This window comes from Sus scrofa, chromosome 10 (genome assembly GCF_054392235.1).
Source record: "Sus scrofa isolate SSC_HxYL_T2T_F1_AM1 chromosome 10, Sscrofa_HxYL_maternal_Yorkshire_Landrace_v2.0, whole genome shotgun sequence".
Classification (NCBI taxonomy): domain Eukaryota; kingdom Metazoa; phylum Chordata; class Mammalia; order Artiodactyla; family Suidae; genus Sus; species Sus scrofa.
This window is the reverse complement of record NC_139392.1, coordinates 73,663,968-73,681,694: the sequence shown is the minus strand read 5'-3', so window position 1 is coordinate 73,681,694 and position 17,727 is coordinate 73,663,968. Positions and strand designations below refer to the sequence as shown.

At 41.1% G+C, this 17,727-nt stretch overlaps 1 long non-coding RNA gene across 1 annotated transcript; it reads right to left on the bottom strand.

Moving 5' to 3' along the window:
* Positions 1–10,904: 10,904 nt before the first annotated feature.
* Positions 10,905–15,489, bottom strand: LOC146399516 (uncharacterized). The gene is made up of 4 exons (XR_014817987.1): positions 15,376–15,489; positions 14,611–14,735; positions 13,668–13,712; positions 10,905–11,036 (listed from the first exon to the last, which is right to left on the bottom strand). It is a non-coding gene; the product is annotated as an uncharacterized LOC146399516 (long non-coding RNA).
* Between the last annotated feature and the right edge of the window lie 2,238 nt (positions 15,490–17,727).

The following is a 17,727-nucleotide window of genomic DNA, read 5'->3' as shown; positions in this document are numbered from 1 at the left end:
GTGTATAAAATGGTTGTCTTTTCTCCACATCATTGCCAATCTCTCTCTTTTTGCTTCTTGATAATATTCATCCTAACAGATGTGGAGTGATATTTCATTGTGGTTTTAGCTTGTATTTCCTTGATGATTACTGATATTAAACATCTTTTCATTTACCCATTGGCCATCTGTGTGTCTTTGCTGAAATGTCTGTACAGGGCCTTTATCCAGGGCTTTATACAAGTTATTTGGTTTTTTGCTGTCTAACTGTATGAGTTCCTTGTATATCTGGGGTATTAACTTCTTATCAGCTATATGATTTACAAATATTTTCTCCTAATCTGTGGGCTGGCTTTTAATTATGTTGATTGTTTCCTTGGTTGTACATAAGCTTTTTGGCTTTATGTAGTCCCACTTGTTTATTTTTGCTTTTATTGCCTGTGCTTTTATTTTTTTTATTTATTATTTATTTATTTATTTTTGTCTTTTTGCCATTTCTTGGGCTGCTCCTGCAGCATATGGAGGTTCCCAAGCTAGGGGTAGAATCAGAGCCATAGCCACCAGCCTACGCCAGAGCCACAGCAACGTGGGATCCGAGCCGCATCTGCAACCTACAGCACAGCTCACGGCAATGCTGGATCCTTAACCCACTGAGCCAGGGCAGGGATCGAACCTGCAACCTCATGGTTCCTAGTCGGATTTGTTAACCACTGAGCCACAACGGGAACTCCATTATTGCCTGTGCTTTTGATGTCAAATCCAAAAAATAATTGCCAAGGTCCATGTCAGGGGTTCCCCCCCCACTGTTTTCTTCTAGTAGATTTAAGGTTTCAGGTCTTACATTTAAGTTGTTAATCCATTTGAGGTTGATTTTTGTGTTTGATGTAAGATAAGAGTCCAATTTCATTCTTTGGCATGAAGCTGTCCAGTTTTCCCAGAGCCATTTATTAAAGGGACTAACTTTCCCCATTGTATATTCTTGGTGCCTTTGGCAAAGGTTGCTTGACCATATATGAGTGATTATTTTAAAAAAGAGATAACTTTAAATTAGTTCAAGTTAGACATATACATATATCACATTTTAACTTTTTATAAGACTTGTTTTATATGAAAATAAAGTATTTAAGTTTTAAAAATCAGTTTAGCATTTGCAAATTGCAGCCCAATAATAACTATTATTAATAAGTAATGTGAGATACTTCTTTTTAAAATGTGGTGTTTTAAGTTCCAGAAACTGATTTTTCTCATGCAGGTGGTCCATTCAAGGGGATATTTCTCTTTTTCTCTAAATCATGCCTCTGTGTTTAGGTTCTAACAGTTGCCTGGGTTGTTGTTTTCCATTTAACTGAACACAGGACACCCACAAACCATCTTCCCACAACAAGATCATAAACACTTCCCATAGCTGGTCCTATGCCCTCTGTGGAGACTCCCGCTTCCTCTAATTGCCTCAAATTTCCAAACTCTCACCTCCTTCTGGAGCGGAATTACAAAAGCAAGTGTGTCAGCCTCACGTTGGAAAACAGCATTAAAGTGATGAGATCTTTTTTTTCTGGGAAGGAGGAACTGTGAGTGCCAAACTAAAGAGGCAGTTCAGATCCGGTTAACACGTGTCCTTGGCTGGAAAAACCTTCTACCTTCCCATAATGGATATAGCACATTCATTCAGCTAGCCCCTGTGGTTCCTGGAGCATAAGAAATTTTTAGGTTTCCAGCTTACCCAGCAAGTGAAATAGCAGATTTTTTTTGACTCAAGTACAACTGCATGTTATATAAGCAAGAGGATGGAGATCCCCACTCTACAGATGCAGTTATTTGGGGGAAATGGGTCTTTCCAGAGAATGGGAATCTCCTTGGTGGCTCTTTGTTTAGAAGCTCCCAGGCCATTGCCTGTAAACAGCGTAAGCCCTGCCCTTTTATTAACCTCCTGTGAAAATGAGGGCAAAGGATCAACTAGGTCATGGGAAGATTGCCAGATTCTCTCTGGCATTCTAGAAATAGGCTGTTTAAAAATGGGCTGACCTCTTCCTTTTGTACCTCTCACTCCAACATACCAACACCTACTTAGAAAATAGTTATCATTCTTATCTGAATCATAAACACAGGGGTAACCTCACTTGAAAATGGTTCTTTAACATTTGATAAAATTATGCATTTGACTTTTATTTCTGAGTTTGGAATGTATATCCCCCTCAGCTCTAAACTGTCTGCCAATTTTGCATTTTTGCCATCTCTTGGAATTTTTGATGGATGGCCTCCAATAGTCCGAAAGCTGTACAGTGTAAATTTTCATGGCTTTATGAGGACTATTTCTTTTATTTCATTCTAAGAGAATCCAAGAAGCTGTCTCTCTCTTTTCCAGTTGGAATGCAACTGAATAGCTGGATTGGAAAATTCCTGTCTGAGTACACAGGGTATATCATGCACTATCATGGCACTATGTTTAACATCTTTGGAAAGTAGAAACCTAGCATAAGAACTTATCAGGGCTTAAAATGAATGGGATGGTATTCCCCTGAACTCATTAAGATATCCTACTTGTTGGCATTGGTATGGTTAGAGGGCCGTTTGTTATTTTGCTTAGGAGTGTGAAAGGGAACGAAAAAAACTAACATTTGATTGCATGGATCTAGAAGTTGTTTTCTATTAGAATTGTTTTTATGTCAAATCATCTGTCTAGCAGAGAGCTTTCTTAATAAGGTATTTGTTTTTATAGGTAGCCTAGAATTCTGTTCTCTTCTCTTAGGGCCTATCAGAAAAAGGAGGGAAGATATCACTCAAAAGAAATGCAAGAGCACTGGTTAGCACTAGGAAGTGGAAATGCAGCCTAACAGCGTTGCTCCAAATAATGCTTAAATAAAGGGGATGCAGAGTTAGGGTGGCCCGGTGGGGGGGGGGTGATAGATATTTATACTCAAGCTTACAATATTCTTCTAAGCAGTACTGCCCTCTACAAATGGTGTTCCCAAGGCTTGATTTCAAGGCAATTTTAAGACATTGAAAAGAAAAATCAACTTGTTGAAGAGATCAGTTGTCCACAGAGGTGAATACCTCCAAAATTTTTTCTGTATATAGGTGTCACTCCAACACCAAATTCCAGCTAACATGGCCTTGATGTAGCTTAAGAGAGTGTGGCTGGAATCTGATTCTATTAAAGGAAACTGCAGCCCAATTAATTAAACTATCCTAGGTCTTAACAAAGACTGTAGCAAGAGAAGAAGAAGAATGGGCATGAAGCCTGCACAAGGAGAGCAAAATAAATAGCTATTCAGCTATTGGCAGCATGAGTTCTGCATGGACCAAGAAAGTCATGCGTTGACAAGTTGATTTGAGTTTCCCATTCTGCTGTAAAGGTTACCCTTAGAATGAATATGGATCAGTTGCTTAACTCCACTGTGTCCTAGTTTCCACATCAGTAAGAACAGTAGGAGGTAAGATCAGAGGGGTAATGGAGGATTCTTTGCATGGGACCTGTGGGCCACTGTGAAGACTTGATTTTCACTCTGAAGGAATTAGGGAGCCATTGGAGGGTTTTGAGCAGAGGATTGACTGGAATTACTAGGAACTAACATTGTGAAAGCATTAGGAGAAACAAATGAGCCAATTCATATAAAGCATTTAGCACCATGCCTAAACTATTGATAGTGCTCAGTAAGTGGTAATTATGATTGTAATTACCATACTTAAATGAGACTATCAAAGTGGCTCTTCTACACCAAGACCGAATCATTAAGAAATAAAAAATCTGAATAGACTGATAGCTAATAAGGAGATCAAGGAGTTCCTGTCACGGTGCAGCAGAAACAGATCCGACTAGGAACCATGAGGTTGTGGGTTTGATCCCTGACCTCACTCAGTGAGTTGAGGATCCAGCATTGCCGTGAGCTGTGGTGTAGGTCACAGACGTGGCTCAGATTCTGTGTGGCTGTGGATGTGGTGTAGGCCAGCAACGTGGCTCAGATTCCGTGTGGCTGTGGTGTAGGCCAGCAACTGTAACTCTGATTGGACCCGTAGTCTGGGAACCTCCATGTGCCGCAGGTGTGGATCTAAAAGGCATTAAAAAAAGAGAGAGAGAGAGAGATTGAATCAGAAACACAAAACCTTCCAACAAATAAAAGCCTTGGGCCTCATGGCTTCACCGGTAAATTCCACCAAACATATAAAGAATTAACAATAATATTTCTCAAAACTTTCCCCAAAAAATTGAAGAAGGAGGAACACTTCTTAACTCATTCTCTGAGGCCAGCATTACCCTGACATCCAAGTCAGACAAAGACACTACAAGAAAAGAAAATAAGAGACCAATATCCCTGATGACTTATTGATGAAAAATTCCTTAACAAAATACTAGCAAACAGAATTCCGCAACATATTAAAAGGATCATACCATGATTAGGTGAGATTTATTCAGGGAATGCAAGGATGGTTCAATATACAAAAAAAAAAAAAATCAGTTAACATAATACACAACATTGACAGAATGCAAGGGGGGCAATGATCATATGCAGTCGATGTAGAAAAATAATGACAAAATTTAACACTTTCATTATCATATTCAAACTAGGTATAAAAAGAAATTGCTACTCAGTGGTAGCATCATACTTGTTCCTGTAAGATCAGGAACAAGACAAGATACTCACTTTTGCCACTTCTGTTCAACATAGTATTGTTGAATAGTACTGAAAGTTCCAGTCAGAGAAATTAGATGAGAAAAAGAAATAAAAGGCATCCAAATTGGAAAGGATGAAGTAAAATTATCTTCTGTTCACAGAAGATATGTTCTCATATGTAGGAAATAATAAATATTTCACAGACACACACACACAACTATTAGAACTAATAAGTGAATTCAGTAAAATTTAAGGATACAAAGCCCATCCACAAAAATAAATTACATTTCTGTAAACCAATGAGAACATTCTGAAAAGGAAATTAAGAAAACAATTTCACTTACAATAGCAGCAAAAAGAATAAAATATCTAGGATTATACATGGCCTATGAGGCGAAAGGCTGTGTATTACAAAACACTGCTGAAAGAAATTAAAGATGACACAAATAAATGGAAAAACAAACTGTATTCATGGATTAGAAGACCCTCGTATTTTTAAGATTTCAGTACTGTATAAAGCAAACTACATTTGCAGTGCAATCCCTACCAAAATTCCAATGATTTTTGAAGAAATAGAAAAATCCATCCTCAGACTCATAAATAGCCAAATAATCTTGAAAAAGAACAAAGTTGGACATCTCACATTTCAAAATGTACTACAATGCTATAGTAATCAAAATAATGTGGTACTAATATAAAAGCAGACATATAGATTACTGGAATAGAATAAGGAGCCCAGAAATAAACCCTCACATTGTGTGGTCAAATGATTTTTCACAAGAATGCCAAGACTACTCAGTGTGAAAGGAGAGTCTTTTCAAGATATGATGTTGGGAAAATTGGATATGCACATGCAAAAGAGTGCATCTGAATCCTTAACTTATACTTTATACAAAAATTAACTAAAATGAATCAAAGATCTAAATGTAAGAGCTAAGACTATAAAACTCTTAGAGCACATAGAGAAAAACTTCATATTTGGCAATGATTTCTTAAATATGACCCCAGAAGCAAGGCAACAATAGAATAAGTAGATAAATTTAACTTCAAAATTAAAAATGTTTGTATGTCAAAGGACACTATTAACAGAGTGACAAGGCAACCCAAAGAATGGGAGAAAATGTTTGCAAAACATATATCTGACAAGGTATTAACATCCAGAATACATAAAGAACTCCTATAATTCAACAATAAAAATAAACAACTCAGTTTTTTAAAGGGCTTGAATAGGCATTTCTCCAAAGAAGATCACAAATGATCATATGCACATGAAAATTTTCTCAACATCACTCATCATCTAGGGAAATGCAAATCCAAACCACAGTGAGATAACACTTCATACCCAGCAGGACAGCGATTATCAAAACAAACAAAAAACTTCGAAAAGCAAGTAGTCCTTGAATGTGGAGAAATTGGAGCCCTTGCACATTGTTGGTGGGAATATAAGGTGATACAACCACTGTAGAAAACAATATGTCAGTTCCTCGACAAAGCAAAGATAGAGTTACCACATGACTCAGCAACTCCACTTCTGAGTATATATGCAAAAGCTTTGAAAACAGGGTCTTGAGGAGGCATTTGTATACCCATGTTCATAAAATCATTATTCCCCACTGCCAAAAGGTGGAAATGACCCAAATGTTCATTGGCGAATGAATATGTCAATAAAATGTGGGATATAAATACTCTGGAATATTATTCTGCCTTAAAAAGGAAGGACATTCTGACATGCTTCAACACGGATGAACCTTGAGAACACTATGCCAAGTGAAATAAGCTTGACACAAAAGGGCAATACTATGTGATTCCACTTACCTGAGGTACTTAGAGTAAAGTAATAGACAGGAAGTCGAATAGTGGTTGCCACAGAATGGGAAGAGGGGGCCAATGGGGATTTAGTGTTTTATGGATATAGGGTCTGAGCTGGAAAAGATAAAAAACGAAAAAAGCTCTGGAGACGGATGGTAGGGATGGTTGCATGATAATGGGAAAGTAGTGACCACCTGAGCCTGCGAGGCTTTGTCCCGATCACCATCTGAGTTCTGAGGATGTCTTGTTACCACTTCTCTTTCTAGCAGCAAAGGCAGCTTTTTGCAACATCAGTGCTGTTAGCAACTCCACTATGGACTCTGTTTCCTTTTGTAAAGTTGACTTTTAGCTGAAATACCCAGGAATGACGTCTTGAACCACAATTACTTTCTCTTCCTGTGTAAGGTTGTCTACTTTGTTGGAGTAAGAACTAGCTGAAAACTTAGCACTGCTACAGAAAGAGTTTGTGAAACTACCAGACTACTCTGAAGTCCTTCGCTGCTTCATGTGGGAGCAGTGCCTTTCTTACATTGTCAGCGTCGTTAAAGGAGAGGGAGAGAGAACATTCAACTAGGAAGAGTGCAGTGTTGGATTTGATGAGCCATTATAAAAGAATAAAGTAGGAACCTTTCTCCTCCACGTCTTCCAGCCTCCTTTGTCTTCTCAAGACTAAGAGGGAACCTCTTCTGTGTGCTCCTTTGTTGTCCAGTGTTGACCCTTCAGCCTTCTTGCCCTGCACTGACACTGCCCACCTACCAACTGTGTCCCCCCATTAAAATGTAAGCAGTTTTACAGACTGGGTCTTAAACCGTCTTTGTTTCTCCAGCGCTAGGGCTGTCCTGACACAGAGTAAGCACGTAGCAATTCTTGGCTAAAAAAGTAAACAGCCTACTTCTGTATTTCATTGACTCTATGATCCCACCAACTGTAAGACTTCCACTGTCAGACCACTAAAAAAGAAAAAAAAATTATAACCAGGAGATAGCAGCAATTATAAGACACATCTCAATTTTAGGGCGGTTATCACCTTGATTTCAGTCCTGCATCAGGGAAGAATTGATATCACTTCATAAATACAGATGTGTGCATATCTATTTACACAAATGAAAACCTTTCTTTTTTAATGAGTTCACTTGGCCTCCTAGTGTTGAGCTTTCCTGCTCAGACCAGATGTTGTTTCAGATTTAAATGACTCACTCTCCTCTCTGAACCCCAGGAAACTAAAGACATAGAAGGATGCGTTTCTTAGCTATGATAAGTTTCTGAGGCTGAGCTCTTAAAAAAAAAAAAAAATATTATCGTTGCCTCTACCAAGATAGTTTAAATGGTGAGGATCAGTGCATCCACAAGGGAAATATTTTTGCCTCCAGGCAAGACTGTAATAAAAGAAGCTCATTCATCATCTGCTGAGGGGAAGTGTCACTACAAAATTACTAGGTAATGAAAAACCCACGCGGTCCTATGGCACTTTTAATCAGAAGATCTCAAAGCATTCCCACACTCCCATCCACAAAAGATGCAGAGCAGTGTTATACACCATGAAACTAAGATAAAACAATGCCAAGCAAATTAAGAAGAAAATTATTATTATACATACAGACACATTTACATGTAAATATGTACACGTACATACACATGCAATTTTAACTCATTGCTAATCAAGTGAGATTATGCATGAATATTTGATGGTAAATCCTTAAACACCACACACATAACAATAATTAGCAGTAGAAACATGTTATAAATCAGAGGATGGATTTTGGAGTCAAATGGACTGGACTCCAATCCTGGGCCTACTACATCCTCCCTCTGTGACCTTGGGCAAGTGTCTTACCGTCTCTGAATGTCAGTGTTCTCATCTGGAAAATGGGAACGTAGGAATATACACTTCACTGTAACTGTGTAGTGATGGGATACTCTTTGCAAAGCATTTAGACGAATGTAAGTGCTCTGTAAATATTAGCTCCTCAAATTGGAGCTGGAATAGATGCCCCTTTACCATGCCCACAGGACCCTCTTCTTCTGACACATTCTGGCGACTTATTTTCACAGCTTTTCCATTTCATCACTGCCAATTCGGCCTTGCTTTCCTCCCTACTCAGTTTGGAACCCAAGTGTCCACAGCTGAGTTTGCGACCTGGTGGTGGTGGGGATCCTTTCTTCTTTGCCCCTCCCACCCCACCTGCTCCCCCTTCTGTAACTGTCCTCAGTCCGGGATGATGACAATGACCTCTCAGCTCCGGTCTTCCTGATTCGAGTCCACCCTACATAACCCCACCGATTTATCGTCCCAGAATGAAATCCCAAGCATGACATTCCTCTGCTCAAAATTCTCCACATTTCCCCACTGCCGACTAAATTAAGTTCTCCCCACAGCATTCATGACGTCCACTTTTGGCCTGGAGTCCCCTTTCCGGGTATCTCTCAGCTTAGCCAGTCTGAAGGACCGGTCCCTGTGCCACATTCCCCTACATTAGAGGCTCTGTTCACATAATGTCTTCCCCTTCATCTCTACCTTTAAAAATCCTCATCCTTCTAATCCGATCTCAAATTCCATGTCCCCTGCGGTGCACCTTTCCAGACCCTCCGAACTCCTCTGAACCATCTTTTGTGTGTCTCTCTTTGGGACACTTACATTCATCCTTGCATTAGGGCTGGTGCGCCCCTAAGACCTGCCTCGCCTCTGTGGTCTGTCCTTGGCTTTGTTCATACCAAGTAGACCATAAATATGGATGTTACCCTGCTGTGTTTGAGTGATTACACTTAATTATGCTTATTTACCTTGAACCCCTGTGTCACTTATGCCACCAAAACAGAAAGATAAAATCAAATCAACCCTTGCACTTGCTACTGTGTGTAGCAACACAAGGTGGGTCCTATACGGCTGGAATCTCTACCCAAAAGAAAGTCTTCCAGCTCATTAGAATGTTACATCATTCGTTCCTTCAATGGGCAACAAGTATAATCTTGGCCATGACATCCGCTAAGCTAACTACAGTAGTACTAAAAATATCTTATTCTGGTTGTAAGTATAAACTGAAAATTGAACCAAAATATTTGAGATTCTGTTTGGGATTTTGATTTAGTGTTGCCAGGAGGAAAATACAGTTCTTGCTCTAACAGAGGGCTTTGTGAGATCTCTGTCCAATCTCAGAACAGAAGGATGTAGACAGTAGAGCTGAGCGTCAGTCACTTGATATAAGCCTGTAGAATATCAAGTGTAACCATTTTTAAGATCATGTTTTGACCCTCTCTTTGCTGTTTGACCATATGGGTTGCTCAATGAGACTTTCCGGGTTCACATCAGTAAGTTAGACCCCCAAAATGATTTGTTACACCAAATGGGGGAAAAATGCTTTTTGGAAATCAGGATATCTTCGTAATGGATCCCCAAAGACGTCTCAGTTTTTTCAACCTGGTGCTAAACTAAGTGCCATGTAACCCCAAATACTCAAAGGTAACATCATTCAAGACATCCTGCCTCCCTGCTCTCTCACCAGATTGGAATTATCAGGAATGTTGAAATGTTTGTGTAGGTCAATCAAAATATTCAACAATTAAAATCCAGTAATGCCCCCAAACAAGAATGCAGATCCATAAATCACTCAAGATGCTGCCTTTTAAGGGCAGCAGCACTATTTTTTTTTTCTCCAAATGACTCCATTCTCCTGCCTCTAAGTCTCAGGAAATGATCACAGAAGCATCCCTATTATGAACAGGTTCATAGACCAGTTCCTGTCTTTACTGTTATGCGTACCGTGCTCATCATTTCCAAATTTTCCCAGACGGCTTTGTTGTCATGTGACTCATTTTAGGTAGAGGCAGTTTCTTAAATTCTCCCATTGAACCTTTCCTATTGTGACTCTTCATAGAAACAAATTCGCAAACCAGTAAAGCTTTAAAAGTTTTACCAGACCCCCCCTTCCTCCTCATCTTTTATCGAGACACCGTTGGCCCCAGAGCACCGTGTGCAGGGAAAGGTAGATTGTGGCCATCGCTGAGGCCCCAGTGCTCACCGACTCTGCCTGCCTCCACATCCTTGGAGAGACTTAAGAGAATGTAAAAGGCTTTACACACTTCCTCTCACTTGTAAGTGTTCCCCCTCTCACTAGTAAGGCTTCTTCACTAATAATGTTTAACAAGCTCCTTTCCTGAAAGCTTTCCCCAAGCAGAGCTGCTCTCCACCACCATTCCTTCTGTATTGGCCCTGGGAACACTCACCGCTGGCGTTTCAATAATTGATGGTCTGGGGATGGAGGTCTGAAATGTAACTGCTTCACCGTCCGATCCCCTACCTGGAGACCCAGGCACATCCTTGGGGGTGTCAGTAGGCTGGTCAGCGCTGTGGGTACTTGAAGTCTGATTGGCACTGCCGTTTCTCTCTGAGTGGGAGCCGGAATCTGGCCTTTTCTCTGGAGATCCCTCGTCCCCCGACGGCTGACTCGGGTGTTGGCTGGCTTTGGCAGCGGGCTGAGCATAGATGGTGGCATGCGTGTCCGCGGTGCTGGGCGGATCGAAGGGTGCAGTCTCTCTTGCGTTCCCAAAACAGGCGAGCAGAGCCGAGCATGGGAACGGATGCATGCTGCTAGAGGGAGATTTCAGTCCCTCAGCCAGCCTCGTCTTCCACGTGGACATGGCCTGCAGCGAAACATTGCAAAGTTCAAAGGGGGGAAAGAAAATTCTCCAGGGTTTCAGATCACCTCCCGTTTCCTCAGAGTAACTGTCTCTTTGCCTGAAGAGGAGGACTTTCTAGCAGCTGCCCCTAAATAGGAGATTAGGACATAGTGAGGCCACTCTTCCCTGAGAGCCGCTGGGCAGGCAACCCCACTTCAGAAGCGTCCATCCCCAGGGATTTCACGCTCTTCCTTCCTTGATGCTGTCGGTGGCTAAAGAAAGCTGTCTGTGAGGCATGTGGTTGGCTTGGGTTACAGTCCCCAGGCAGGGCTGACGCTTCAGTGGAAGGTAGTGGCAAGTCAATAGACAGCTGCTTCAGATTACCTGGGAGGCATAAAGATAACGTAGCCTGATAGCATCCTCCATAATAGCGTCAGCCCGTGTATCAATAACATCATAACCACAGCATAAGCTTCTTTGGTTTCCCCCCTTCAAATATTTATTCCCCCAAACAAAACAAAAACCACCCGGTTATCCATCACCAGTGAAGACCCCCCAAGAGGGGGTCCTCGACCCTGGCAGCTGTTTCATTATTAAAATAGGAGGTGGGCTTGAATCTTTTGTCTGGAGAGAGCCACGTTTGGGTCTGATGTCACAAGGACTCTTCTCTGTCTTTCCTGCATCTTCCCACCAAACAAACTTCCTGGCTTCAGCAAGTTCCATATTGTCCCTCTGGCAGCGACAAATAAGTCTCTGTTGATTTTTTTTTTTTTTTTTACAGTCCGTGCTAAGTCCTTGATTCATTTTCAACAACACTGAACAAAACAAAACAAGAGCCAACTTGAGCAATTAACACAAGTATCATGTATGTGTAAATATATGTTCTGTCCATCTACTGTGTATATGACTTAATTTTGGAAAATACCTCCCCTTCGAACATGGATATTCTATTTTTCAACACATTAATATGTGAATGGTGAAATATAATAATAATAGTAAATCATAACCAAGATTGAGATTTTTCTCCTTAGTGGAGCGTCTGCTAGGAATGTCAGAGAAATATAGCACTGTAATGGTTTTCCCATGAATAGTGACCTTCGAGTCAAGAATTCAGGGTCCATCGCCCATTCTAATTTATTTGTTTGCTTGGTCTCTTAATATAATGTCAATATGTGCTCTCAAGCTCAGACAGGTGGTAGATATTATAGCATTAATCCCCATTTTATGAAGATGGAAACTGATTCTTTGAAATTTCAAGATGTTCACGCAAGGTTATGCTGCTGAGAAGGGCTGGTTGAAAACCCAGGACCTCTGCTATCTTATCTGGTCTCCGAGTCCCACTTGAGCTGCCAGTCATCTTACTGACATAACAGCTGTCCCAGGAATACTGTCCTGGTTGAGCAGCCATACCCATAATATAGGAAGTCAGTACGGCACAGAGAAGAGTGGATACAGTATCGAATGAAGGCTCTGTTTTTAGTCTTTATCAAAATTTAGAAATGAAATATAGAAGGCTGAAGTTCTCATTGTGGCTCAGAGGTAATGAACCTAACTGGTATCCATGAGGATGCAGGTTCAATCCCCGGCCTCGCTCAGTGGGTTAAGCATCCGATATTGCCTTGAACTGTGGTGTGGGTCACAGATGTGGCTCCGATTTGTCAGTGCTGTGGCTGTGGTGTAGACTGGCAGCTGCAGCTCCGATTCGACCCCTAGCCTGGGAGCTTCCGTATGCCGCAGGTGTGGCCTGAAAAAGACCAAAAAATATGTATATATAAAAAGCAGTCATTGACTTAAAGGTTGGTCCCTGTACCAACCCAGATATATCAGCGCTCCCAGTCTGGAGATATCCTTCTCCCCGTTATTGTTTTTTGTGGGTTTTTTTTTTTTTTTTTTTGGTCTTTTTTAGGGCCACACCTACAGCGTGTGGAAGTTCCCAGACTAGGGGCCCAATCAGAGCTACAGCACAGCTCATGGCAATGTTTGATCCTTAACCAACTGAGCGAGGCTGGGGATCGAACCCACATCCTTATGGACACTAGTTGGGTTCGTTGACAGCTGAGCCATGATGGGAACTCCCGATTCTTTTCCTTTTAATACCCAAGTATAAGCAGTGTAGAGCCCTCTCCATGGAAGCAGGAAGCCCAGGCTTTTAGCAGGCTCCCCCACCAAGTATTCCTGGGGTGCCATTGGGGCTGCATTGCTCGGGGTGGGGGTGGGGGCTCTCTTCCGCACTGGCTGCCACCGTGCCCTCAGTCAGGATGACTCTGTGATGCCTCCCTCACGAGCGCCTCTTCCTTGTACTCTCCCTCCCGAGCAACTTACAGCACAGCAAGGCTGTGATGGTTAACAAGACTTGATAAAAGATGTGGACAAGAAGCAGTTAAAAGAGAGGAAAAAATAATTCTTAAACTTGGTTTCCTTCTCTCTCGTTTATTCATTCAACTGTGTGCTAAACACCATCGAGAACCAGAGGGACAGCGACTAACAAGGCAGCTTTCGGGTGGCTGCATTAGGTGGGCAACTGTGTAAGAAAGCTCCAGATCCCTCCCTAAGGTCTGCTGGATCTCTCTTCTTGCCTCTGAACTTGCAGCCCAGCTGTGGGGACCACGGTACCTCCCTCCAAGGATCACTGGCCAGAGCGCAGCTCCAACTCACCAAGCACAGTGGCTTATTTTGATCAGTGTGGTCACTCGGTCCAACCTAGAATAACAGCATTAACACATAATGGTTGTTGCGGCTTTATTATCAGACATGAATCTCAGCAGAGTAACTCATTTAATCCTCAAGACCCTAGGAGAAAGGTGATACGATTAACTCTCGCTTCTACCCATTAGAAAAATAAGACACAGAAATTTAAGTAACGTGCCCAAGGTCACAGCCTGGCTAAGGAGGAGAACTAGGATCGTGAGCCCAGGCAGCCTGGCCCGAGAGGTCATGCTCTTGATCACTATACAGTGTCGCTTTCCAAACCCGCACACTCACACACACGCTCCACGGAGGAGCTTCCCAACTACCTTCACTCCAGCAGTATACCTCTAGGGCATTAGTCTACAGATTTGCATGTGCACAGAGGTGTGTCCAAGAACAGCCATGCAGCAGTGTTTGTAATCACAGTCTGCTGTTACCTGTTAGAAGATGAGTTATGTAAACAGCCATACAGTTGAATACTATGCAGCTATTAAAACGAAGGATGTAGAGCTTTCTGATTTACTATAGTGCACTAATTGAGCACAGGTATTTATATCATCACCTTTCTAAGAAAACATTCAGATAATCATAATGGAATCCTTTCAAAGGCTTTAATTCCCAACACTAAAGAGAATAGGAAGGAGGCCATTAATATTCAGGAAAATTCAAAAAAATTCCTGTAGAACAAAAAGCAGATGGTGGCCTAATGGTTAAGGATTTAGCATTGTCACTGCTGTGGTTCAGGTCCCTACTGTGGCAAGGGTTTAATCCCTGGCCTAGGAACTTCTGCATGGCATGAGCACAGCAAAAAACCAACTAACCAAACAAACAAACAAAAAAACCACAGATGAAATGTTACTAATTAATGAAAACAACGACAACAACAGAAAGTCAGCATGCTGAGCAGAACCTCATGGAAGTTCTTGGGTGGCAGGTACAGTGGAACTGAAGAGTAGGTCTGAAAACCTGGGATGAATTGAAGGTCTGAATATGGACGTCCAAAGGCTCCTACACTGTCCCCGACCTGCACACAGGCTATAAAATGAATAAGTGAATGCATAAATAAAATGAATAAATAAGCCAGTGAATACAGTAAAAATTAAGGTAAGGGGTCAAGGTCATTTTTAAACTTATCTAAACTATTTAATGAGCTGTGTAATCAGTTCTTTTCTAAATTATTTAGTGAACTGTTTAGTCACCTAGTAAGGATGCCTAGTGTGGAGTCAGTATCCAAGAATAAAGACCCTCTTTTTCTTTACTTGGGACCCAACATCATAGCAGAAAGCTCCCTGCCTCTTCGCTTAAAGTGAACGGGTCGGTTGACCAACCCCATCAGCATTCACAGAGCTCCCTGTTAATACCAGACTCCCCTCTCATGTAAAAAATACAAATAGATCATAAGACGTTGCAAGACTTAAGAACTACAACAGGAATTCCTGTTGTGGCTCAGCACTAACGAACCCGACTAGTATCCATGAGCATGTGGATTCTATCCCTGACCTCGCTCGGTGGGTTAAGGATCTAGCACCACCAGGGCTGTGATGTAGGCTGGCAACTACACCTCCAATTCAACCCCTAGCCCGGGAACTTCGATATGCCAAAGGTGCGGCCCTAAAAAGAAAGAAAAAAAAAGAGACACCTGCAACATCAGTGACAACAACCAAGGAAAACGAACCTTCCAAGCAGGGAAGAATGAGGGAACGTCAGGGAGTAGGCCACCGTATCTGCCATTCGTTGTCTAGTGCAAGTATACAGTCAACTGCAAGGCTGCTGGATGCTGAGTGATGGGGAGAATCTTTGCAACTTGATACCAGGAACATTCTGTTTGAATGCAGCAGGAGTCATGACAGGAGTCCTAGAGAATTTGAAAGCCTTAATTCCCTCTGCCATAAGAAACTGTTTACATAGCTATATTAATATAAATACTATTCACATTTTTTTCAACTCTCAGAATTAATATACAAACCAAGGGTTGCATACTGGCGGCTCTCAGGCAAAATTAGGCCTCAAGATGTGTTTTGTTTGGCTGATGACATATCAAAAGTTTTTATTGCACCACTGTTAGATCATAGAAATCACCACTCTCTTTATCCTTCACTCAGTCTGCAAGTTTATGTAAACAGAATCCTGCAGACTAATATTAGAGTTTGTGGTCTAGGGTGGGTATTTGTTATTGTTGGTGCCAAGCATCCTTTCCCCCTTTCTATTGGTGACAGCACCCTGATTTGCTTTTAAGGTACCCCTTATGTGCCTGGGGTGGAGCTCCAGACCTGGTTCCAGAGTGGGGGTTAAATAATCAGCACACCCCCAGCCCCCGGTCACAGCGATGGGGTCAGGGATGCGCGTGAGAACACAGTGTTCCAAACACAGTGAATCCTGAAATTTAACCAGGAAAAAACTTCCTTTCCTTCAAATGAATTTACTGGACTTGAACTTGAGAATCTGAAGCAGCTGCCAACATCTTGCTTCCTTGATAGGAGAGGATTTAAGAGTGGAGAGAGACTGGGTCCTGATAACACTTAAAAAAATTTTTTTTATTAAAGTATAGTTGATTTACAATGTCCGTTCAGTTTAGTACTATACAGCAAAGTGACCATATGTATATATATACATTCTTTTTTCTTTTTTCTTGAAATAAAAAAGGTTTATTTAAGTTGATATACAATGTTCTGTCAATTTCTGCTGCACAGCAAAGTGACCCAGTCATACACACACACACACACACATGTATGTGTATATATATATATATATATATATATATATATATATATATATATATATGTTGCTTTTTTTTCATACTGTCTTCCATCATGTTCTAACCCAAGAAAAATGAAGCTTTGCATAAGGCTGCATTCTCTACTGTGCTTTGCTGTAATGTGAGCAAATTTCCTTTCCTGCTTTGCTTTGGGTTGAGTTTTCTGTCACTTGCTACTGAAAGAGTTCTAATCAAGGTATGACCTGCATGTGCCAGCAAATCACAAAAGAAGACTTCATTATGGGTACAGAATAGAGTGGAAACGTTATCCACCTTGACAGTGACAAAATAAAGGGGGAGCTGAGAGACTTTGAAGAAAGGGGAAGCTGGTCGTGGAGGAGGTGGCGTCAGTGGAGAGAAGGATAGGTTTGCTCGTATTCTTCTATTTCAAAGTCAGAAGAAGCTTCCTATGGTTGATGCAAAGAGAAATAGAGTTAAGGCTGGTGTTTGAGTTAAGAAATAGAGCTGAGTGTGGTGTTTGAAGTTGCAAAGGTAATGGAGGCGGGTGAGGAGAGTTACACATGGAGATGGAACGATGTTAGACTATTAGGAAGAGATAGGGTGGAGTCAGTGCTAAATGCTTCCTATCTTAGTAGAAAATAATGTCTGAAATTTATAAACAGAGACATAAGCATATTAGTTAGTGGAATCAATCACCATCTATCATAGAAGAATGTTGTTAGATAATATTTTAAGTCACCAAATTAAGGAGTACAAACCTGTTGTTTATAATCTGCTGCTGTCTACCAGAACAACTAAAAACAGAAGCAGCTATAAGAAGTTGCCTCTAAGGGAGCAGGGCTGGAGGTCAGGCGTTGAGGCGGATGGTTTGCTTGTGTTATAAACCCTTATGTATGGTTCATACTTAAATTGTGTTCAAGTATTACATTAATACATTTCTAAAGGAGTGAAATTAATTGACATGTGGTGATATGGAAAATCTTTGCGTGTTTTGAGTGACAAAAGCAAATTGGAAACAAGTTATATAATATGCTCCCAATTGTATTACGCACATGTGCCTGTCTGAAAATAAGACTATATAAATAGGGACATATGTGTGTTTACACTTATAGAGAAAATTTACAGACATGTGCCCATGAAGTTAGTATCTGCCTCTGGAAAGAGGGCAGTAAATGTCTAGCCTCGGAAGAAGGCACTTTTCATGGTATATCCTGCTGTTTTGACTTTTTAAAACCATGTACAGATATTAACTTTCTTTTTTAATATTCATTTTTCATTTATTTTATTTTTATTAAAGTATAATTGAGTTAC